The sequence below is a fragment of the Heptranchias perlo genome, chromosome 31, assembly GCF_035084215.1.
Source record: "Heptranchias perlo isolate sHepPer1 chromosome 31, sHepPer1.hap1, whole genome shotgun sequence".
Taxonomy (NCBI): Eukaryota; Metazoa; Chordata; class Chondrichthyes; order Hexanchiformes; family Hexanchidae; genus Heptranchias; species Heptranchias perlo.
Window position 1 is genome coordinate 8,724,218 of NC_090355.1, and position 24,668 is coordinate 8,748,885.

Below are 24,668 nucleotides of genomic sequence, written 5' to 3' on the forward strand. Positions count from 1 at the left end.
ACACTCCTTCCCAGATCGTTAAAATATTTGTTTAGTTGTCAAATGTGAGAAGCTGTGAGTTTAAATTCCCAAGTAATGGGAGTCAGTGGTTTGTACATGATGAGTAATTGTTCTGTCACTGGTTGTACTTTGATCTGCAATCAACTGGGTAGTTCTTGAAGTCCATATGTGTGTTTACTGTTTGAACGGTTGAGTTGTAAATTTGGAAATACTTTACAGAGTAAGAGAGAAATGTTAGCCATGCTTGGTTAGAACTGAAACTTGTACACATCATCAAAATATGATTAAACCACAAATGAGAGTTTCCATGAAATGTCATTTACTATTTCCTCTAATCCCCATTTGGTAATTGGGAGACCAAGTGGAATCACAGCAAGGATGCAGAGAGATAAATCTTTGAGTCCATGTCTAGTACACAGTTGGACAAGACTAATGGCAAATTAGTCTTGTCCAACTGAGATCTGACTTGGATATACATCGCCGTTCCTTCATTGTCGCTGGGTCAAGCTCCTGTAACTCCCTACCTAAGAGCACCATGGGAGCACCTTCATCACACGGACTGCAGCAGTTAAAGAAGAAGGCCCACCCACCACCTTCTCAAGAGAAACTAGGGATGGGCAATAAATGCTGGCCTTGCCAGCGACGCCCACATCCCCAGAATGAATTTTTAAAATATCAGCAGAATTAATACAGTTTGACAGATTAACATAAAATTTAGCAAGCATTTTTATATGATCAGAGATGAGATTTTAATGAATTGTTTATTTATGGTTTTGTTTTCAATGTTTCAGACATTTCTTGAACATTTAAATATATCCTTGCCAGTATATTCAGGTTGCTGCATATTTTTAATTCTAAGAGGAACTTTCATCATTTTTATAACCTTTGTAAATGTTAAAAGTTTTCTGACAACCATCTACGTCTATAGATTTTTTATAGATAAAAATCTTGCATCCATCATTTTTAAAGATTTGTTCTCGGGATGTGGGTGACGTTGGCAAAGTTGCGTTTTTAATGCCCCTCCAGTGTCACCCTGAGTAGGAGGTGGTGGGCCTTTCCCTTCAATTACCACAGTCTTTGTGCTCGTGGTGCTCCCAATGATGCCGTTAGGTGGGGACTTCCAGGATTATAGCCCAACATGTGTCCATCACACCAGACATCAAACATTGGCCCAGAAATTGCTGGAGCGGTGCATCTCATGGCGTGCCCTGTTCGTTAGATTTTTTTTTTGTCACTCTTCAGCTCCAATTATTTTTGCGACTCAAATTGCTGGATGTGCAAATTGATAAAGGTCACGGCCAAGGGGCACCTGGGACCTTGGTGAACGATGGGGGAACCAAAAGTCTGTCTCCTTAACCAATGAGATTTAAGGATAGAGCAAGAAACAGAGCGAAATAGGGTCAATTTATTTTTTATTCGTTCATGGGATGTGGGCGTCGCTGGCGAGGCCGGCATTTATTGCCCATCCCTAATTGCCCTTGAGAAGGTGGTGGAGAGCCGCCTTCTTGAACCGCTGCAGTCCGTGTGGTAATTAAAGTCAAATCAGATACAGAAAGAGAAATAAAGAGAGGAAAATACCATATTTTAGAGAAAAAAAAGACAGAAAGGAAAGGTAAGAAAAAGTTCTTAAATTTTAAAAACCTTTAGGAACAATTTACCATCTGCAGGAACGAGACGCCATAGTTTCAAATGTTCCCTTTCTGGGCCTCAGAGGCTGAGTGGCATTGAAGGAACATAAATCTCATCATTAGAAGGGTCTTTACGTCGTGAAATCCCCAGTCCTAACTTTCTGCGGTTTTTACAGCGCAAGTGCAGCAATTTCTTGAAACTCACAGGGTGGTTGACGGCGAGCTCTCGTTTTTTGCGAGGCTAATGGCGGAGCGGAGCAAGTCGCCCAGCAATTTGTGGCGATTCGCAACTCACGCTGTTATCTCCTCCTCACCACAAATTGCTGGGTAAATTAGACACTAATAACAGCGTGCGCATTAAACTTGCCATTATTTTCCCAGCAAATTCTGGCCCAATGTTGCAAATGCAAAACAATCTAAAAGAAAAATGATCGCTGACCTGGAGCCTGAAATTTATAAGCAATTTACTGACACTTAAGTGACCTCAGTAACAATTAACTGGATTCCCACAGCAAGGACTGGAGCTGTGATCTTAAAGGAATAGACCAGGTTAGCAGCTAAATATGACAACCATGATTCAGAGCCCAGATTACCTGTGAGGGACACCACAGGGAACCTGCTGATAATATAAGATATTTAATGGAATGAAATTTTAAAAAAACAGAACAATATGTTCCAATACACAAGGCAGCAGGACAAGAAAGTACAAGTTCAAGATTGATGTACCTCATTAGCTCACAAGTGCAACTTCCAAAATGGGCCCCATACATTCAAAGTACTGACTTGCTGATGGTTACTGACAATGCCATGGGGAACCTGTTCTGTTCCACATTTCTTGTGATGTGCCATCATTAAAATCACTGTCAACAGACTATTAATATGATACCTGGACATAAGATAAATCAATGATGAGAAACGGTCATTTGGCCCATTCAACTAGTACCTAATCTTCTCTACTTGGAATTTGAACATCCTTCAAATTTTTGCCACTTATATCTTCTCAATCACCTTCCTATTTCTGTCACTTTCACATTCTTTCCCTCACACACTTGGGCTCTTGTTGTATTTTTCTTTCTATGAAGATAAAATAAAGTATGGGATCTGCTTTGGATTATAGAAACATAGAAACATAGAAAATAGGAGCAAGAGTAGACCATTTGGCCCTTCAGGCCTGCTCCGCCATTCAAAATGATCATGGCTGATCGTTTAACTCATTACCCTGTTCTCGTTTTTTCCCCATATCCCTTGATCCCTTTCGAATTAAGAAACATATCTCTCCTTCTTGAATACATCTAATGACTTGGCCTCCACTGCCTTCTGTGGTAGAGAATTCCACAGGTTCACCACCCTCTGAGTGAAGAAATTTCTCCTCATCTCGGTTCTAAACGGCATACCCCGTATCCTGAGACTGTGACCCCTGGTTCTGGACTCCTCAGCCATCGGGAACATCCTCCCTGCATCTAGTCTGTCTAGTCCTATTAGAATTTTATATGTTTCCATGAGATCACCTCTCATTCTTCTAAACTCTAGTGAATATAGGCGTATAATCACACAACCTGAATTTCTGCACTGTATAGCAGCTTATACTTAAGAATAGCTTTTTGAAGATTATGATGTGGAAGTACCAGTAAGATTGCAACCCCACAATCTTAAACTTGTTTCATCTTTTTACAAATATTTGAAGTGTTATTAGGACACAGATATAGAAAGTTTAACTAGCGGTTTGATAAATAAGTAGGGAGGAGTAATTATTGAGAGTCTATTTGGAAAGTCGTCTCACCCCCTTACATATCTGTAGAAATATAAAAACGAGTGTATAAGTAACTATATCTGGTCACATTGAAATATGAATATTCGTCCATCATTCGCAATTTAATTTTTTCCAAACTGAAAGACGCCAAATGGAAGAGTTTCAGTGAAGTTTTCAAACTGTTTTTCCAGGTCATGCCCCAGATACCTTTCCTTTCCCCAGGCATGACTTCTACTGTCACATTGTCTTAAGTAAACAATTTTACAACACCAAGTTATAGTCCAGCAATTTTATTTTAAATTCACAAGCTTTCGGAGGCTTCCTCCTTCGTCAGGTGAACGATGTCTTAATGCATTAATTTCTTTTGCAAAACCACATCTCCATAAATGGATTGATGGAAGAGTCGCTCCATGCTGAAACCATTTTTATCAACAGTTACCTGGAGTATATTTTCCTCCATTGACGGGGATTGTTTTGAAATGCGATTGTGTTACTCCCAACTGTGAAGACCCAAGTTCAATGAAAAAATTAACAAGGTAACGCAGAGCGGAAAAGGCTGTGGGTAGGAATATCTGGAACAGCCAAAAGAAACTACCTGAAGCTGTTGCTGATATCATTCATACTTTGTCAACTGGAGATTGCATAATAGTGAATCATAACAATGCCCTTTCATCTCCAAGTCTTGGGTTCAGAATCAGGCCAGAACGATAGAATGAAAACTCATCTCTTTAATAACTGCTGCGATCTGAGTAAAATGAATTTGGTCATCTCAATCCAGTTATCAAATTATCAACTGAATACTCAAAAACTCAACAAGAACATCATTGAATTGAAAAGTCTAAGAGCAGGGAAGAGGCTTTGAGACTTCTCCATGGGTGCAATCACGTGGTCTGTGACATCTAGCAATTGGCTGCCAAATTCAACAACTACAATTTATCATATTGGCGGCCGACTGAAACAGGGTGAACTTGTTGCAATTGCGTTCTACTTAAGTAGAAATCTTTAAAATCATTTATTACAGTTTTGCACCAGTAAATTCCCAGATTTTTTTTTGGGTGTTGAATCGATTTAAAAAAAAACAATTTCCTATTGAATCTGAGAGAAGAATAAAAATCTTTTAAATCTCCCATCATTTCCTTACCAAAAGTCAGGTCTGGGGACATATACAAATTGTATCTATGATATCAGCATGCACCTTGCATGCTTTATGTATGGGGTCATTAACATGATATTCATGTTTTTTTGGATGTGATTTTTCATCAGGGAAAAAAATGAAGGCTGGACAATTGGATATTTTTGAAGGGGGGAGTTGAATATTGTTTAAGTCTTGCTGTGAAGATTATATTCATAATACGATAACTAATGGCAGTCTGTTATTCTTAGTTAGGTATGCAGCAAACACAGCAGTGGACTGACATACCACACTAATAGTCCCTTGTAGATTGAGGTCCTCAATTAAGGACTGATACAGGACACACAAGGCATTGTTTATTAAAAGCAAGAATGCAATTGTTCCCCTGTGCATATACTCCAGCAGCTTTTAATATCCTACTGTCATAGCAGCAGGTAAATGCTGAGGCCACCACAATAAATATAATGGCCTAGAAAATCTGTTGACATGCCCACTGGGAACCTTTGCTGCTGACCCTGCCTGAATATCCAAGGTCAGGAGGAGGTTTCCTTGTTTTAGTGAAATCGGTGGATATCCGCACCACCATGGTCGCATCTTAGGTGCACCTAGGCCAGGGGATGGGAGAAGGGGTGGTGGTCAGCCATTTGGTGGGGCAGAGGAGGTCTTGGCCTGTATTGTAATTTCCAAGAGCCAAAGAGGGACAATCAGTCCAGATCGCCAGCTGAAGTCTTTGAGAGTCCAGGGCAAGGCCCAGACCAGGTTGGCCCTATGTTGGTCAATGAGTGGGCTGGTATGCCTGCTTTCTCCTGGCATACTGACTGCCTGGTGGAATCCGGGCCTGGGAGGTCCTCCCCCCCCACCACAGATCATGCCCCCTGATAATGTACAGGACTCCGTTTGGGGCAGATGGAGGTTCCACCCCAAATGTGGCCCCCCCCCATTCCCTGAAGTTGATAGTTGAGGTCTGGAATCTGGCGTATCTGGGTCGCTGCCCAATTCCCAGGCTTTTATAGATTTTTGGGGCCAGGTTCTTCAATTTTATTTCAAATTTATTTTAAAAACTAGGGGTTTAGTAAGGGTCTGATGGAGACCCCCGTAACATTGCTGTTAACTCATAGTTATTTACACTGTTCACGAACAGCAACAACAGTTCAAGAGAAATAAAAACAGAAACTGCTGGAAATACTCAGCAAGTCAGGCAGCATCCGTGGAGAAAGAAACAGAGTCAACGTTTCAGGTCGATGACCCTTCGTCAGAACTGGAAGAAGTTGAAGATCAAATAGCTTTTCATTCCTTCCCTCCCCTTCCTCCCGCTCTTTCCCTGGCTCTGTACTTGCTTAAAAACCGTTTAATCTTCAACTTCTTCCAGTTCTGACAAAGGGTCATCGACCTGAAACTGCTTCTTTCTCTGTGGATGCTGCCTGACTTGTGGAGTATTTCCAGCATTTTCTGTTTTTATTTCAGATTTCCAGCATCCGCAGTGTTTTGCTTTTGGTTTAACAGTTAAAGAGCTCGAGTCTAGAGTTTAGAGATGTGACGTAGAGGAGATTTCACTTTGCATCATGTTGGGATAAGGAGCTTTAAAGACAGTTTTTATACCTGGCTCTTATTTGGGTTTATTTTCAGTATAAAAAGGAACAAAAATCGATGGGGGAAATTGGATCGCTAAACACCAGACAATTTCAAAGAAAAGGCAGGAATTTCTTATTTTCGTATTTTGAAAATTGTTGAAGCTCAGGAAAACAAGCAAGAGAATTAAAAATACATACAATTAAGCAAAATGACCATGAACAGTGTAAATAATTATGGGTTGTCATTTTGCTTAACTGTATGGTTTTTTTTTAATTCTCTTGCTTGTTTTCCTGAGTTTCAACAATTTTCAAAATACGAAAAGAAAATTCCTGCTTTTTCTCTGAAATTGTCTGTTTTTTAAGGATCCAATTTCCCCCCTGATTTTTGCTCTGTTTTACTCTAAAAATAAACCCAAATATTTAAAATCAGGAGGGGTCCAGACAGAGTAGATAGAGAGAAACTGTTCCCATTGGCGGGAGGGTCAAGAACCAGAGGACATGGATTCAAGGTGATTGGCAAAAGAACCAAAGGTGACATGAGGAAAATCTTTTTTACACAGTGAGTGGTTAGGATCTGGAATGCACTGCCAGGGTGGTGTGGTGGAGGCAGATTCAATCATGGCTTTCAAAAGGGAACTGGATAAGTACTTGAAAGGAAAAAAAATTGCAGGGCTGAGGGGATAGGGCGGGGAGTGGGACTAGCTGGATTGCATAGAGCTGGCATGGACTTGATGGGCCAAATGGCCTCCTCCCGCGCTGTAACCTTTCTATGATTCTATGAAATAAGACCTAGGTATAAAAACTACCTTTAAAGCTCCTTATCCCTACATGATACAAAGTGAAATCTCCTCTACATGATTCCACGACACATCACTAAACTCCAGACCCGAGCTCTTTAACGTTTACACATGCATATCATGTTACTAAATTATGCCCCTACCTACAGAGGTAACCACATGTAGATGATAGTCTTACAGACCAGATGGTCCCCGATTCAATTCTCAGTCTATACTACAATTGGCTTCAATGCTCGTGCAGGGAAGTGAAAAATGAGTCAGGGTTCGTACACCTGATTCCTAATTACTTTGTCAATGTAATGTTCTCGCACACTAGTCAAAGCTTCAGAAGAAAGGCCTCTTCCATCTTCACTAGTCACTTCACACCCAACCTTGCAAGAAACTAATTGGTCAGTAATACTCAAGTAGAAGATTTAATTAATGTAAAAATCTATGAACATGAAAATGTGATAGTTTATAAAAACAACAATGTTCCCAATGACCAATTGGTTTCTTGCAAGGTCTGGGATTAACCAGTCAATTTTAGGTAGGCAATGACAGCTAGTATATGAATGGTATCAATGCTTGGTCCTTATTACAAGTTTAGAGTCTTGCCTTAGATATTATCTCGGGTACAGTGGCTGGTTACTCTTGTAAATGGTCTGAGCATCTTTATGTTTGGGGCTGTGCCAATATGGCCCAAAACCTAATTATACAATAGTATAACCCAGGGGTGCAATAATAGTACTCCCTTCTAACCTGAAGTAGATATTCAGGTCTTTCACACATGCTCTCCACGTGCTATTCAAAGATGGACAGAAAAAACAACTGATAAGATGAGGTTAAATACGAATTGTTGAGCAATGAAGTCTTGCTGCAATTATACAGGGCTGCGGTGAGACCACACCTGGAGTACTGTGTACAGTTTTGGACTCCTTACCTAAGGAAGGATATACTTGCCTCGGAGGGGGAGCAACAAAGGTTCACTTGATGGATTCCTAGTTTGAGAGGATTGTCCTATGAGGAGAGATTGAGTAAAATGGGCCTATATTCTCTGGAGTTTAGAAGAATGAGAGGTGACCTCATTAAAATGTATAAAATTCTTAGAGGGCTTGGCAGGGTAAATGCTGAGAAGCTGCTTCCCCTGGCTGGAGAGTCTAGAATGAGAGTTCATGGACTCAAGATGAGAGGCGATCTTATTGAAACATATAAGATTGTGAAGGGGCTCGATCGGGTGGATGCGGTAAGGATGTTCCCAAGGATGGGTGAAACTAGAACTAGGGGGCATAATCTTAGAATAAGGGGCTGCTCTTTCAAAACTGAGATGAGGAGAAACTTCTTCACTCAGAGGGTAGTAGGTCTGTGGAATTTGCTGCCCCAGGAAGCTGTGGAAGCTACATCATTAAATAAATTTAAAACAGAAATAGACAGTTTCCTAGAAGTAAAGGGAATTAGGGGTTACGGGGAGCGGGCAGAAAATTGGACATGAATTTAGATTTGAGGTTAGGATCAGATCAGCCATGATCTTATTGAATGGTGGAGCAGGCTCGAGGGGCCGATTGGCCTACTCCTGCTCCTATGTCTTGTGTTCTTATGTAAGATAAGGGGTTGGCCATTTGGGACTGAGTTGAGGAAAAATTTCTTCACCCAGAGGGAATCTTTAGAATTCACTACCCCAGAGGGCTGTGGATGCTCAGCCATTGAGTATATTCAAGACAGATCAATGGATATTTGGACACTAAAGGAATCAAGGGATATGGAAATAGGGCGGTAAAGTGGAGTTGAGGTTGAAGATCAGCCATGATCTTATTGAATGGTAGAGCAGGCTCGAGGGGCCTGAGGGCCTACTCCTGCTCCTATTTCTTATGTTCTTATGTTACGCTATTTTATTTCATGGCAAGTGAACATACAGTGCAATAGTTGTGATCACACTCAACTTGATTCAATCAGTTCAACTTGTCTTCACGTAGTAACAGAAAAGAATGAATACGCCACACTTGTCCACATTAGTGGGTCGCCTTGCATGGCTTAAACAAAATAGGGCTGTGTTTTGCTGGAAAAATAATGGCGAGACTAACAGCGCTCACCATCACTTCATTTCAAATTGCACAGCAACTTCTGACGACTGCACATGTGCAGTTACACGTGGAAATCCGGAACTGGCTGTACCAGATGTGATGCTCCTCCAAAAGCTGCACGAAAACGGCATCTCGCTATCTGCCTCCCCGTTCAAATGTATTGAACGGTGTCAAGTTCCTGTACTTACCTCATAGATCCAAACTAATCTTGCCAAAAAAAGTTAAATCAAGTAATTTCAAGTCTAAGTACCCTTTTAACGGTGAGGTAAGTCTTAATTACTGCCAAACAATCTCATTTGGCACTGAAAATTATCTTTTATAAGTGTGGAGTCTCATTCCTTCAAATTTTTATTGCTGTTGGACATTTAAAAAAAATATAAATACATTTTTTTTACTTTTTTTCCCCATCTTTTTAATCTCTGTCTCTTAATTCAATCTTTCTTACCCTCTCTTTATTTCGCTTTCTGTACCTGATTTGACATTGAATTCACTATTTTAACTTACACTTCCTGGTTCAGACTCTGCGCTGTAATTAACGATGCTTCAATCTGATTGGTTAAGGAGGCACATAGTTGCTTGTCCCTGCAGAGGGCACCATGCTGTTTGGTTCTCTCATTTAGAGGAACTTGCCATGCAAAAGCTCATTGAAAGTCTATGGGCAAGGGGCAAGTCTAACGAATGGTGGGCACTGTTCATTTGCCGCTCACAGTAAAATCCAGTCGAAAATAATTCCAAGCTACCCTTCTGCATTCTCCTTCTAAACCTGGTCAAAGCTTTACCTGATAGCTTTCACTTTGAAAACCTGACTGATTGCCTGTATCTCCGTCCCTATCTTTTATCTCTATGTTCACAAGGCCGAAGGGAAGGCCTGTGCCAGACAGCCCACTACCGAACACTAATGAGAGACCACCCGACACAATGTGTGTGACGTGTTTATCAATTACTGAGATAAACTAGCAAAATGCTTATTGTCTTTGGGGAAAATTAGCATTTCATCTTGGTGCCTTTTTTTTCACAAACGTCTGTGAATGCACTTTGCTTTAAAACACAAGCCATAAATGTAACTCACTTTTCTAAATCTTTTCTTTGGTAACATGGCAGTCCTGGAATTGCGATAAACGGGATAAATTCTGAATTATTTATTTCCAGCCTATGTCAACCACAGAGCTGAACTATTTTCCCTTACGCTCTCATTTAGATATTATTCAGTTAGAAACACTTATTTCATGTTCAAATCCAATACTGATATGAGTTGTTCATATTGCAGTAATGCAGTGGAATCAATCATCCACATATTTTGGGACTGAGTATGTGACAGAATGTTCCAGAAAGGCTTAATCAATTTGTAATAAGGAACGTCAACATGGATGGTAAATTGCAAATTGAAAATGTCCTGTTCGGTTTCACAAATTACAAATGAGGCAAACACAACTCATCATTAATTCACTCCTTATCTTAGTTAAATTTCACATTGATTAAAGTCAAATTAACAGACAGGATTTCTTAATCTTTGAGAAGGAAATGGAATGGTGCATTAATTTAATTAAAACAGTCTAACAAAAAGAAACAAATGTGTGCAGTATGGTCTCTTTATTAGTTGCTTTTTGTCTCTCTCTCCGGGCACTTTCCATGGCTTTCTCCTATAGTTCAGCCATTTTCCCCAGCCTCAGTTTGTTTTTGTGGAGTATAATGCAATTAGCTCTTCTTAAACTCTCGTGATACCACCCCATAAATCATTAAGCCATACAGACCAGAAGGGTCTGAGATCTTATTCCTAATCTGTGTTGTGTATCACACCCACGTAACACCTTGAGTTCGGGAGGAGAAAATAAAATGATCGGGTTTCCCACTCCTGATTGCTATCCAGTGACCCTTGCTGGAAAGTACATGAGTATGAACATTGTGTGAGGACATGGTTGAGCTCAGCTTTGAAGCCCTTCACGATTGAAAGGCAGGCCAACATTCATGATCTACGTTCAGGAATGGTCACTTGGGCAGGGTACCAGAGGGCTGCAGTCACCCATGGAACAGGAGTTGGTGGTCTTATGTTTTTGGGCTTCTACTCTGGATATGTTTCTTGGGTTCATCTTTCAGGCCACTTCTGTACGTGAACTGTTGTTCCTATAAACTGCACTGTACCTTTACCTGCTCGCTATCTACATAATTTGTAGTGAGTGCAGGAATTGAACAAAAAGCTTTGTTACTGAATTTCGCCTTGCTGGTAACATCAAGGGCCCCCATGTGATCTTCCACAACTACAGAAGGCAGTAGAATAAACATTCTGTTAAACTGTGGCTCTGGCTACAAACCACCAAACAGATTGATTAAGCAATAAATGCATGAGTGAATAGATTTACATTAGTTACTGGCTTGACAAACAATTGCATCTACTGCACCAAGCTTCAGTGTGAACTGAACCTGGTACAAAGCTCTTTAATATTAAACATAAATAGAATCACAAAGAATTTACAACATAGAAACAAACCATTCGGCCCAACTCATCTGTGCTGGTGTTTATACTCCACATGAGCCTCCTTCCACCCGACTTCATCTAACCCTATCAGCATATCCTTCTATTCCTTTCTCCCTCATGTGTTTATCTAGCTTCCCCTTAAATGTATCAATGCTATTTGCCTCAGCTACTCCATGTGGTAGCTAGTTCCACATTCTAGCCACTCTTTGGGTAAAGAAGTTTATCCGAATTACTTATTGGATTTATTGGTGATTATCTTATATTTATGACCACTAATTTTGGACTCCCTGAGCGGCAACATCTTTACGTCTACCCTATAAAACCCTTTCGTAATTTTAAAGACCTCTATTAGGTCACTCCTCAGCCTTCTCTTTTCTAGTTGGTGGCTCACTGCTGGCCATCCACAGAGTCTATCTGGTCCATCTATATCTCTCTGATGGCTTCAGATGGATTGCTCAACTGGAACCAGACAGGCTGAGATATAGGGGGTAAATTTAACCCCAAAGAATGGGTGGGTTGGGGGGGGGATACGGGTGGGAGATGAAAATCACAGCTTTTTGAAGCGCGACCACTTCTGGGTTTAACGTGGGCACGTTTGGATGCGTACACGTGGCCGAAACCCTGGAGTCGCGTCGCCAATTAATGGTGGCAACGGATCGTTAAAGGGGCCATTTACCTACTTGAAATACTTGAAGTAGTTAATTTTTTTGTTGATTCTGAAGCTGAAACAAATTTTACTTTGGGTTTCCCATGGCCATTGAAATGGAGGCGAGCTGCAGCCGAAGTTGATTTGCCCCTTTAAACCTGTGATTGACACATCTCAATAACAGCTCAGGTATTGCAGCTGGTCTCTCAGTTCTCTCAGGTAAACATTTGGCTGAGAGTTCTTTGTGTTCACTCTTCCAGCCATCACTCAATTAAATTAAAGATTCAGAAAATAATCATTTGTTAACATCCTGAATCAATCTTGAGTGTGTGTACAAGTTTATATTGTTAAGAATGATGACAAAATCTGAAATATTGGAATTTTCTGCAGTCATGTTACTTGAAAGAATTGTAAAATTTTATAAGAACTTGGCTCTTTTGCCAATATAAATCATAACACTCCAAATATTTTTCCAATTCTCATCCATTCTTTCCCTTTGTGCTGTCTATCTCTTCCCTTCTTTTTCTGGCTTTCTGTCTCTCCCTCCATCTTTGGCAATAGGCTTTCCATTTATATTTATTACATGCTCAGACTTCCACAACTATTGTGTTTTTTCCCACCCCACTCCCACCAGTAAATACTTCATCCCTTTCTCTAATTTTCTCTTTCTCTGTCATATCTGCTGTAATAAATCTACTTTCCACACCAGAGTTCCTAAAGGACCTTCTTTTTCCTCAGCTGAGTCTTCCCTCAGCAGTGGTTGACAGGCCCATTGATTGAATTCACCACATTTCCCATATGCATCTGCAATGCTTTTCATCTTTTAATGCTTATGCTAGTGCTGGTGCTGTTAGGAATTTCAAAATAGGAATGTTAATTATATTGCACTGATCATCAAATTGCTCTCTCCTGCTTATTCCTGGCCTGAATCTGGAGCCAACTCTTCATGCTCTCCTCCCCATGCAGCCTCAATGCAGACCGGCATGTACTACATTGAGAGCGAGATGCTGGTGGCTCCCATTAACTCCATGCTCAACGTCAGTACGTTGGCTGCAGGTCTTTCCTTGTTTAATATTGGTATATGTTGTCTGCAGGCTTCTCTCCACCAATATACGGTCAGTAATAAAAGAACCTAAAGTTGTTTGTAAATATAAGGAAGTGTAAAGTGTCTTAAAAATACAGCAAGATGTGTAAACGTCCATGGAAATCCACTCACAGAATCAACAGTGGAATCCTCAGAGCAATAAGCAACCCCAAAGAATGAATCACATGAATGAATGAAACACAGAAACCAACCAAAAATGATTGAAAAAGTTGGTTAACAAATCTAGTTGAATTACACTTGTGTCTGGCAGCAGCTGTACTTGTCCTGCAAATAGCTTGGCAAACTTCCAACCTGCCGAGGAAACTACCAGTCGGACTTGTTGCTGAGCTCTTGAGAAGCACCAAGACAACCCATCCAGAAATTGGATAAATATCAAGCTCCTGCCTCGTTGCCCCTTCCCCCACTCATCCTTCTCTCCCCCTCACCTGCTTCCCTCCTCCTCCACCTCACCTTCTTCTCTCCCTCTCCTCTCCTACTGCTCCCTCTCTATTCTTCCCCTCCTCTTTCATTCTTCCTCTCTCCTCTCCCTTACCATTCTATTCTCCCCTCATCTCTCCCTTACCTCACCTCTCCCCTGTCCTCCCCCTCTATCCACCCTCTGTCCCCTCCTCATTCTTCCCCCTCATTGCCTCTCCCTTTCCCACATCTTCCTCTCCCCCTCACTCAATCTGCCTTCACTGTTCTCACTCCCTCCTTTTCTCTTACCCCTCCCCTCCCTGTCTTGGTTCAATTATCTCCCTTGGTTGACCTGAAAAGTTTAATTGGTTTTTAATTCCCACGTGCAATGCCATGGGAGATTAACTAGCAAAAATTGCAATGAATGAAAATAAATTTCTACCTCACAGCACCACCATTGCATCATTATCTATATCTCCCGGTAGAATAATAAACAAGGACCCTCTACTCAAATGAGCATAAAAAAAAATCAAAACCCACCCACTGAGCAAAAATAGGGAACCAAGCTAATGAGTATATATTTGAGAACAACCCCCCAAAAAATAACCATGAGCCCAAATGCATCTCGACAGCAAAGGACCACAAACACACAGCAGAACTTCTCCTCCCCACCACGAAGCAGAAGTTCTGGCTTAGGATCACAAACTCTCATTCACCCCCAACCAACCCCACCTCAGAAATTGCTGGTAAGGAATTAAAGCAGCATTCACCCTAAGACCAGACCCTTGATGGCCAATACCCCCCAAACCACGCCTCCCCCACCCCCCCGCGATGTCTTCTCCTCCGTCCTCTCCCCCATCCCCCCAATCTCAGACTTACCTGGCATCCGCTCCCCGACTGCTTTCCTTACCGACATGCAGACTGCCTTGACAATCTGGCTGGCTATCTCACGGGAAATTGGAAGCAAAAATAATTGCCTTCAATTGAGTTGCGATTGCACATTTCAATGCATTCACTTGACTTCCGATTTTTCCCCACAAAAATCAACCCATCTGCTGAGTTCCCGGCTCCAGGTAGAAATCATGCCTATGCTTTCAAAATTTGACCAGGACAAAGAAAATTTAAATGTGTGCATCTTGAACTCAAATAGAGCTTTCAATCAAACCTATTCCAATAAAATCCACAGGATGCTTGTATTTGAATTAAATGGTTTGCCCCCCCCCCCCCCCCCCGTCACAATTATAACGTCTGTTCTGGGGCTACTGGCCTATTTTCTGTGAATGAACTTGGTTTATAACATCATATGTAAAGAAGCAAACAACATGATACATCATAGACAGAAATGCTTCATTTTTGTCTCTAACACCTTCAGGAGAAAATGGGTGAGAAAAAGTTGCATTTTTTAACTGTGTTGTAATGTCATGTTGCAGTTGTGGATTTTATATGAGTGTTGACTTTGGAAAATGAAGTCGGTGACCATGGAAGTTGTGACTTGACAATATCAAGCAGTGGTCAGGTCAAAATATTTCAAATTATTGGAGTTACATAGAATCTTACAGCACTGAAACAGGCTGTTTGGCCCAACCAGTCCATGTTGGCGTTTATACTCTATGTGAATAGTAGACCTAATTCCATGTGCTCTCATCCCTTTTTGCAGTTTTCCTTTAACAACCTATCTAACCTATTCTTCAAAGTTGACATTCTCAAAGGTAGATTTTGCACCCACAAAATGTGGCACTGATGCAACCCTCTTTGGACCTGAGAAACTACAGCTTCTAGTCTCTCTCATTGAAGGATGGCATCAATCAGTCACACACCTCCTGCTGTCTAGATTGAGGCCTGAAAGTAGAGACATGAGAGCAAGTGTCTGTCCAACTCTCATGGTGAAGGGGTGCTGGGGGAGATGGGAGGAAATAAAAGAGACAGGTACGAATGTAAAATAAATTTTGGGTCACCAATGTAAGTGACAGACAGTAAAATAGGGAAAATTTGCTAATGCCGCTGTATAAAATAATGTCAATTGGTGCAAGATTTAAAACTGCTTCAACTGTAATTCCATTAGTAAGATTTGAATACTGCACTGCAGCAATATAGATTTCCCAGATCTCTCATATCTTGAATGTTAGAAGTGCATTTATTGTTTATACCCAATGCAGTTTGGGATTTTTTATTTCTTTATAGTTTGCACATGTTAAAATTTTCTCTAATTGCAGATTGGCAAATGTACAGGAGAAATTTCTACACTTTGGTTTGAAGTATGGATGAGGAACTTATCTGGACCAATCCAACATGGTCCCTATTTTCTTCAGAAGAAGAATCTGAATTTTCACAGTAAAGACAAGTTTGGATTCAGACTTTTTTTTTGTCAGTAATTTTTCATACGTAGCTCATCTCAGCCCATCCACCAGCCAAAAAAGGAAGGTATGGCAAGAAATGCCCAGACCTCTCTGTGACTAGCCGCAGGCGTGAGGGATAACCTGCCCTCTGAACGTCCCTCCCTCCTTATGTAGATCCACCAGTCCTCCTTTCAGCACTTTTCTAATGACTGGGGAATCAGGAGCTCAAAGTGGAGGAATTCGAAAGACTAACCTGCAGACTACCACTTTGTGAAACAGGCCATTGGAGTATGAAACCATCGTGTCACAATGCCGCCTGCCTGACCTTCTTAAAAATAGTTGTATGTTCACATGTGGGGACACATTGTTCGGGTCTGTTGCATCATATGTGTGGCCGATTATTATACGTTATTCCAAGAAGAGGGTAAATTCCAGTTGCTTTTCTATTTTGTGAATTTGCATCTGTTTTGGGGCAAGTTTACAAGATTTATCTGTCTCCTATTCTTGCTAATTTGCTGGTGGGGCTACAGAAAGATATCATAAGTTATATCTATGACAGTTCAATTAATTCAGAATCAACCAGCCAGAGATCTTATTCAGGTGATTTAAAAGTTCAATTAGTGAACAGATTGCAATAAAGGCTAAAATAAATATTTTTAATAAATGATTAAGATAGTACAGTAGCTGCATTTCAGATGGAAAACTATCAATTCTACTGTAGATTTTGTTTACTACAATATAAGACATTAAAAAGCCCAGGAAAAAAAGAAAGAGAATGCAAACTTTAAAACCTCATTTGAAAGTAACTTACTGCCTTTTCAATGCGCTGTTGCACAGTATGGGTTTCTGCTTTAGAATAATTGAAACAGCTGTGTAAAGTTTGCCTTGAGAGAGACATTCCTTGGTTTGATCCCTATTGGCTCTAAAAAGTTTACCACAAAGATATAAAATAGAACAGTTTCAATTGTGAGTCAGGCTCTGCTGTGGTAATCAGTAACTCAGCAATTGCTAATCAGCAGAGCCTAGCTGGATAGGTATGCCCTTGTTGCTCCATCTTGTTCCTGTTGGGTTGTGCGTGCTGAGATGCTTCTCTCCCACGTTTGGAGTTGAAGTCAGTACAATACCTCAGGTAGCCAAATTCACAGGAAGCCCTGCGGTTTGTTTGATTCTGTCTACTAAAATGATGCCTGAAGCTGCAATAAAAGTGGCAGCGTGATTAATGGGCTCTGCTGCGAGACCCACACTGTCCCGGCCAACATGAAAGCCTTTGTCTCAAACGTCACTTTATTATTCGCCTCAAGGAGCGTTTCCATGAGAAAATTCTTCTCCTCCTGAAGGCTGTGTGTTGCTTGGTTTTTCCTCTGCCGTGTGATAGTGCCTCGGTGAAAGAATTCACGTAAGTGGCATTCACACCCCTCATCAGGTTTATGGCCGCAATATAAACCTTTAACCTTCTGAGATCTTTGCAGAATTCTTCAGAGTGCATCTGCCACTGCAGCTAATGTATTTTTTTAAGGATCCATCGTTAATGCTTATTTAAGTGTAGATTTCGTTGACCACAATATAAGTCAACAAAAAACTTTGCAACATTATTCATCAATTGCAAAACATTTACAAAGTGTTTATTTACATTTATTTACTCTTCCCACTTCACCGCTGTTGATTTTCATTCATAAAGGAATATAGATAGATTCACGGTTTCTATGAAGGGCCTTTCCCCTGTTTGTATGGAACACATGCCTGTTATTTTTTTTCATGTAAAAATTTTTTCACAGTTCCCTGTCCTTATTCACCTGAGGGATCAAGACTCCACCCCATGGACCTGTCGCTGACCATTATTTGTGCTTTTTTTAATCAGGGAAATCTTGGAGAAGGACCGAGGCCCATCATGCAGGTCAGCACCAAGGTTGAAAAGAGCTAAAGAAATGACAGGGTAAATTGGAAGTAATGATTAGGTGATACCAAGCAGGGGTTTATACGCCTGAAGATTGGAGGTCGAAGGTAAGATTGGAGGAGGTGGGAGCTTCACAATTTTGAGGCCCTAGTTAAGAATCACACATAGTTGGAGTGTGCAACACAATGGGGATGTAGGGAGGAGGGGGAGCAGATAGGACAGAATTTGGAGCTTAGAAGGAAAAAGTGACAAATGTTCAGCAGAGCACTGACCAGAATCATCATCTGTTTCTTCTCTTCCATGCCTTATGGCACATGAGGCAACCCATTTCTTCCATTGCTTTACATCCAGTAGATCATGCTCTGGATTGTTTCCGCAACAAAGTCCCCTTTTATGTGGACAGGTTGTTAACCTGACTCACAACTCCCTACCAGGAGAACCAGCTAGATGCAATGAGGGTTTGCCAATCCACTCCCATCAGACACGGGTCCCATATTCTTTTCTCCTGCTCGTTGGAACTGTCTTCACTGGAGCTCGAACCTATAACCTTCCGAGTCAGAGTCAGGGATGCAACCATTGAGCCAAGGCTCACTCCTTACTGACCATAGTAGTTTCAGTAAAATAGAAAGAGATGAGTTTCATTGTAATGAGAAGGGAAAGAGGTTGGAAGCTAGAGTGAGAAAGGGACCACCTATTGGATAACAAGCTTTTAATTGTTTCTTAACCAGGAGTGAGAGAGAGGTGGAGCAAGAACCTCCACAGATATGGGAACACTATTCAAGTCTTCAATGACTTACAGGGAGTTAATAATTCTTGAAGGGAAAATAACTGTTTGATGTGAAGGGAAAACTAAGCTTCTTGGAGTTTGAGGAACAGATGAGATATATAACTGTTAGTTGGGTCAGAAGCCATCAATATTAAGAGGTGGTATCCATTGCTTAGACTTGAGAAAGACATCAAGAAACTTTCTGTGAAGAACTAAACAGACCAAGATTTACCTTGTCCCATTAAAGGGCATAAATGAGATCAAGATTCAGCCGTTGTGCTGTGAGAGGACTGGAGGTTGTGAGCACTGAGATGATATAATCTGAAAGAAGTTGATGATGCTACAGTAGAATAATCAGGGAAAAAGTGGACAGGGTTGGATGGTGGGTGGTGGGAGTTATTGTTATGAAGAAGGAACAGAGTGGGAAAGAGGTTAGAGCCCTGGGGATTCCCTGAGTTGGTAGAAACATTGTCAGAGGATGAGCCATCAATGATAGCCAGATAGAGTGATTTGAGAGGAAACTAAATAGACATGAATATGGTTGTTGTGGGAGGCAATATAATTGTAACTTGTTAAGAAGTGCACAGTAAGGGTATTAAGGGATATGGAGCCAAGGTGAGTAAATGGAATTAAGATACAGATCACGCATGATCTAATTGAACAGGCTCGAGGGGCTGAATGGCCTACTCCTGTTCTTATGTTCCTTCCTTTGTTCCTAGTTTCAAACTCTTGTATGTTTTGGAGATGCCCAGGCAATGATATTTAATTCACCAAAGTGTTTAAGAGCACAGTTCCAGAACAGTTGCACATTGGGGAAAGGATCTTTTCCACTGCTTTTTAATGGAAACAAGGAACTGGCAAGTCTTAAAATGGGCAGATAATCAAGAGATAAGCTGAAACTGCTAGTTTATTTTTGCCTTTTCTGCACTGCTCGCTCTTCTCTGCCCGAAACAGAGGCGTAAAATTGATAATATTTTTTTAATTTAAAGAATATGCATGTTAAGGCCTCATTAATGACCTTTGAGACAAAGATGCAGTAGTTTCCCATTAGAGAAAATTAAAGCAACCAGGTAGGAATCAGCTCAGCAGCTAAGTTGAAGTTAATTTAACAAAGCAACAGCTAAGCTCTTTGACACAGGATCCGCTCAACATGGAATTTGCTGCAATTGTTGCATTAACTGAGACAGTGTTGTGGGAGAAGGCCACCGGGGAGTGCAGACTGAACCAGAGACCAAGCTCCCACCCCACCGACTACCATCACGCTTGACAACAGTGCATTTCAACAGGGAAGTGTGAGGTTATGCACTTTAGTAGGAAGAATAGAAAAACAGAATATTTTTTAAATGGTGAGAAACTATTAAATGTTGGTGTTCAGAGGGGTTTGGGTGTCCTTGTACACAAAATACTGGAAGTTAACATGCTGGTACAGCAAGCAATTGGGAAGGCAAATGATACATTGGCCTTTACATAAGAACATAAGACATAGGAGCGGGAGTAGGCCATCCGGCCCCTCGTGCCTGCTCCATCATTTAACAAGATCATGGCTGATCTTCTACCTCAATGCCATTTTCCTGCACTATCCCCACATCCCTTGATGCCTTTAATATCTAAAAATCTATCGATCTCTGTTTTGAATGTACTCAATGATTGAGCCAATGTTCTTATGTTCACTCGATTGGTTCCTGGGATGAGAGGGTTGTGCTATGAGGAGAGATTGAGTATAATGAGCCTATATTCTCTGGAATTTAGAAGAATGAGAGGTGATCTCATTGAAGTGTATAAAATTCTGAGAGGGCTTGACAGGGTACATACTGCGAGGCTGTTTCCCCTGGCTGGAGAGTCTAGAACTTAGGGGTATAGTCTAGGATAAGGGGTCAGCCATTTAGGACTGAGATGAGAAGAAATTTCTTCACTCAGTGGATTGTGAATCTTTGGAATTCTCTACCTCAGAGGGCTGTGGATGCTCAGTTGTTGAGTATATTCAAGACTGAGATCGATAGATTTTTGTACTCTAGGGGAATCAAGGGATATGGGGATTGGATGGGAAAGTGGAGTTGAGGTCAAAGATCAGCCATGATCTTATTGAATGGTGGAGCAGGCTTGAGGGGCCATATGGTCTACTCCTGCTCCTATTTCTTATGTTCTTATGTTCTTATTGTGCAGCTTTGCATTCACCGACAGGTTAATCAACTGAGTAGCATTCGGCCCAGGGGCACTTTAAACAGATGAGCAGTGAACTATTGATTAGATGTAGTGCTCTGCCTTATTCTTCATTCTCCTTCATCTGAAATCAAAAACCTCAAGGTTTGGCTGTTTAACAAAAAGAGCCAGAATTAACCACAAAATTAATTTTAATATGTCCAATACAAACTCGAGAAGCAGACACTGCTTGCATTTGTAAAGCTTGCACTGTAATTTACTCTTTGCTTTAGATTTCAAAATCAGAGATTGCAAAGACTTTGGTTCCAATACTGTGGATCAAGAAATAAGTCTTACAACATCCGGAAATGGGCATGTCAGTGAATCGGGATGTACAAATTTGCTGCACTTCATTTTCTACAGAGTTGGATTAACGTCCTTGGACATGATTTGACTTGAGTAGTTCTCAAAGCTATTTGAGAGGCATGAAATGGGAGTTACTGCTGACTTGGCCTAATTTGTCAGATGTTTTTTCCAGTGTGGCTACAAAATAGAACAAACTCACCGGACAGAAAACTGAACTAGTCACCATAAAATAAAAAATGGTGAGATTAACATTCCAGTTCCCAACAATTGAAAACATTTCCATGCAGAGGACAATGAGAAACACATGTGTGCAAGGCAGGATTTCTCTGTATCGTTTTTACCATTCGTTAAAATAGAGGACTCTGATGTCATGAAATTCCCTCACTCATAACCTGAGGCTCACTCGAACTCTGCTATTCATGTGAAATTGTAGTTAAACCTGGGATTATATTTGGATGATCTGATGAGGAATCTAGTGATTCTTTGTTGCAGATTCCTGTTCCTTAGTGATTAATTTAAGTGTAAATAAATTGATAATTATGCAATTTCTTTCACCCGTATTTCTTCCCAGTTCCTTTTCCTCACTTCACATCGCTGCAATTTCACATCTTATTTTCAATGTGTATACTGGCCTTAAATGGATTAAGATTTGGCTTTTGCTTAATCATAGTTTCCTTTTTATAGTTAATTTTTAAATGATTATTCTAAATTATGGCAAGAAACTCACACCACTCGACTTGGTATTATCAGACAAAAGATAATTGGAGACATCATCTTGTTTAAAATACTGAGGGGCAAAATAAAGTAGATGTAAGTAGACCATTTAACTTAGACTGTGCTCATGGAACAAGAAGATTTGAGAATAAAATTAACAAGCCTTTAATGACACTGGTGGGGTGATTTTCACTTTCACCACTTGGGCGGTTAACTAATGGGTTGGATCGCCCACCGTTAAAGACCTGTCTGATTTTTATTTCCATTGAAAATTGGGCAGTTTCTGTAGCAGTCCAGCAATCTGCTCCACCAGTTTATCGCCCAAGCGGTTAAGGTGAAAATCGCTTTGTAGATTTTTTTTCCTGGACATCAAATAGATTCTCCTTCAGAAAAGATGAATATCAGAACGGGATTGAAGAGTTTAAGGAGAAAGACAGACATAGTTGATCAGATTGTTTGTAAAATGTAATGATTGCTGTGCTGTTGGGACCATTGATAATATCGTATGTGAAATGCAACTTGTCAATGATTCATGGAGTGATTAATGTCCTATAATTTTATTTGATTATTTTTAGAGGTCAGGGAGAATGTTTACATAGGTTTATCCTCCTGGAAGCTCACCAGCCATTGGTGTCCTCCCTCAGTTGGTTCTTGTTTTCAGATCTTCCCTTGGATAATAGTGTGAAGTAGTGGAAGGATTTGCAAGTTGACATTCTGACAGACTTGGATCTTTATACCAGCCATTAGGATGGTTAGTCCTATACGCCGGGAGGGTTTTATGGACTCCCACAACCCACTCAATTAGGGGGATTCACCCACACCCAGCGGATGCAAGAATCCCTCTGGAGCTGGTGCTCCAGTCTCCTCTCAACTGGACTGTCTGAAACGGGGTTTGAACTCTGCACCTTCGGACTCGGGAGCGGAGGGAGGTAATGCTACCACTAAGCCAAAGGCTCCCTAGCTCAGGTGATTGAGTGGATTGGGGAGAGTTTGTTTTTGTTGCAAACTGGGCAGTGTCTTTGGAGGGAATGGGCCTGATGAGCTGAAATGGTTTTCCTCCTGCCCGACTTTCCGATGTTGTTTCAGACCTTGTCTTACTCTATCGGGTCTACTTAGCACTTACTAAATAAGAAATCAAAGACATTTCTGGAAAAAATACAGAGATATTTATTGGAATGAAGTTAGTTCTGATCTAATTGTGAAGTAACCTCAGTAAAGCTTCTGATTCACTTGTTGGTTGTGTCCTGTCATGTGAGGTGTGCAGTTTCCCTATTAGATTACCTCCTAAAAGCAAGTGAGTAAAATCAAATCTTTAGTCCGAGACTGCGAGTAAGCTACATGTATAAGTGCAGATGATTTTGTTCTATTTCTAAAGTCAACCTTTGTTCACAGCTTAGTCTAATTTTCATCATATATTATTTCATTTGCATTGTTCACATCTCCTCTTGTTTTTCTTCCTCTATTAGTAACTACAGGATTTGTTCTGTATACAATGTAAATGTTGGTACCACCGACACATGCTGTGAAAGCAATCAGGAGGCCAGGCTATTTTCGAATTGCTTTTGTGTTTGTGACGTGACTCTTTTATAGTCTTTAATTTTTCTCTCAAGATAACTACCATGTCTCAAAACTGCAAGCTAAACTGGTCCCAAATTACTCACTGAGACAGCCCAAGCCTATTTTATGCACTGCTCCCCTGCCATGCCTTCTGTTGCAGCCAAGGAGGAGTAAGCAGTTCATGAACTTTTGCTGTTCAGCTGGGGGTCGGTGCATTAGGTTAATGCAAGGAGATGTGTTAACAAGCACCACTGTAATCATTAAGTCAAACCAGTACAATACATTGAAAATAAGATGCAAAATTGCAGAGATGTGAAGTGAGCATTTTAATTGAAAGAGTTTTGGTGGAAAAAAAACATAGTTTCACAGTAATAACGAACATTTTAAATGATATTTGCAAACAACAAGAAATCCAGCCTCACATTATCTCTGAATTGGCCCAAATCCAGCCAAAACAAAATGATTAAAATAGGCTCCACACCTTCAATCCTCAAAGCTCTTGAGTAAAATCCTCAGATTATATACCATACCAATAACAAATTATCATCTATCTTCACATACCCTGTACCTTCATGCCAACCTAGAAGACTAGTGAAAGCTGAGAACCGTAAACCTGACAACTCAAAGACAACCCTGAATAAAAGCTGATGATATGTCAAAGCAAGAAATTACACTGAAATTGGGACTCAGGCCTGTTTGTTAAGCCGGATATACCCAAGATTCCTTCGTTTTTAAATGTATAGAAGACTGAAAAGACAAGTGTTGAAAGCACAAGATTTATTTTCGAGGTGGGGGGGGTGGTGAGTCTGGGGGTATGTCCCTACAGAAACTTTACATTTTTCAAAATACATATTTATTTGGTGCAAATTCCAGTATTTTGAAATCTGCAGTGGGTATTAGCATTGCATTGTTTTCATTTTTTAAAATTAAGGTCTTCTGCACAATCTTACTGCAAACTATTCTCTGCTTTCCATTTTGGGGAATTAATTATTTTTCTTTACATTTTAAACTTTCAACATCTCAGTAGCAGTAGGTGGCCTTTTTACTGTGAGTAAAAATATTCGAAAAGTATTGCCTGATGTCAAATAAGGAATTCAACCTCTATCATATTCACTATAAGATCATTCCAGCCAGAGCTATAGGCAGTGAATTCTGCCCCTCTCCCAATGCGGTGCATTTCTAGATGGGTCTGGGGATATACGCCCCTGGAAAATACAACATTTTTATGTTACAAATGGTGCTTTCTGGTTACCTTTAAACACCTTTATGCTTCACAGTTGATAGATTTTTAACCCTTCAAAACAAAAACAAAAACATTCAGGGTTTTCAATAGACCAGCCG